The sequence below is a fragment of the Papaver somniferum genome, unplaced genomic scaffold (genome assembly GCF_003573695.1).
Source record: "Papaver somniferum cultivar HN1 unplaced genomic scaffold, ASM357369v1 unplaced-scaffold_131, whole genome shotgun sequence".
Lineage (NCBI taxonomy): Eukaryota > Viridiplantae > Streptophyta > Magnoliopsida > Ranunculales > Papaveraceae > Papaver > Papaver somniferum.
The window spans coordinates 2,036,184-2,037,942 of NW_020622270.1; positions in this window are offsets into that span (position 1 = coordinate 2,036,184).

A 1,759-nucleotide genomic window follows, 5' to 3' on the forward strand; every position below is an offset into this window, starting at 1 on the left:
GGGGGGGGAGTGAAGAAATTCATAGTTGCTCGATTCTTGGACTTGAAGATGATACATAGCAAGTTTGTCATGGCGCAAGTACAAGAAATTCAAATCATACTACATGAACTGAAAGCAGAGATGATGACTCTAAGTGAATCAAGAGCAGCCTTAATTGAGAAATTACCCCCTTCGTGGAAGGAGTTTAAAAAGTATCTCAGATATAAAACTAAGGAAATGAACTTGGAGAGTTTGATATTCAGGATCCAAGTTGAAGAGGATAACGGTATTGCTGAAAAGAAAAATGAGAATTGTTGACGATCTTAAAGTCAATACGATGGAAGATGAAACCAGTTGAAAGAAAAGATGTAAGAAAAGAAAATGGAAAAATATGGAGCAAACAAAGGCAAAGAGAAGAAAAAGAAGTGTGATGGTGAATGTTTAGCCTGTGGGAAAAAAAGGCCACTATGCGAAAGATTGTCGAGGAACAACATGAAGAAGAAAGCCAACGCAGTGAAGATGAAACAGAAGTTCACATGGTGTCAATGAAACCTCTGACAATATCTTTAGTGTTGTGAAACAGTGAAAGTGTTATTTAGTGTCATTTTAAAATTGAACCAAAATGTAAGTGCTTGGAAGCATACTTGATGTGGCCAGAAACTAACCGTAACCTCTGACAATATCTTTGAACATTCACCGTTACATCGCATGGTCAGCTATTATGATTACAAAAACTGGACTGCTAGCATTTGATCTTTTATTGTAATGCATTTGACGCACTTGTTTGAATACATACATAATTAAATAATTAAAGTGAACCAAGTTGTTTCTATTTCAAAAACAAAAATGTTCTGCAGCAAAACGTTGAAAATAAAATGTACCAAAACTTACAAACTACAAAATTATGAAAGTAAACTTGTAAAGAGCTACGCTAGCTCAAACCAGATTCGGTCTACCTAATACACAGTCAAATGTAAAGGTTTCACAAATAAAATCTCTTTGGAGGGGGGCAATAAATGGCTTCATGCCAGACTCGAGGGAAAATCTTTCAGTTAAATGGGATCTTCAAATCTGCAACTCCCTCAATGGCTTCAACAATGAAGCATCTCCAGCAGTTTGATCATTCTTCGTCTTGTGGGAGGTTGTTCTCCTTTTCTTCAGATTCAAAAAACTCTCCCTTGCCCTTCTTCTTCTTCTTCTTCTTCTTCTTCTTCTTCTTCTTCTTCTTCTTTGTTGCCTTAGTGAAGTACTTGCCATCAAACTTACCAGAATTAACCTCTGGCATATAACCTTGGACGAAGTTATTCCAAATTCCAATAACATATGCATGGTCAACGCACCTTAGAGGATAACCGTTTAGACCTTGCGTTTGTTAACCAATGGCATCATCTGCTGGGTAAAACTTTTGTGCTTTGACAGCTTCTGCGGCAGGTTCATGCTCTGGACAACTGGTTTTACTTACAGTCACAAGGTTGACATTCGAAGCGGCTGCATTCATGCAGAAAACCACATCCCGCCGCGGCCAGCATGTAAGTCGAGTAGGGATTGCGAACACCCATACTTGACCTATATGCTAGTTGGCTGTGATTATGAGAAAACACTATGTTTGGCATTTAGCTGGACTCTTCTTGATGACATTAACGAGAAACCTTGGGATGGAGAGATGAAGAAGCTTAAGGATTCTTAGTTATTGAAACCCATCCACTAAGGAATACAAAATATATATAGACCGAATCAGGGATCAACCTATAATTGTGTTTGTCCTATGAATACTGCTAAG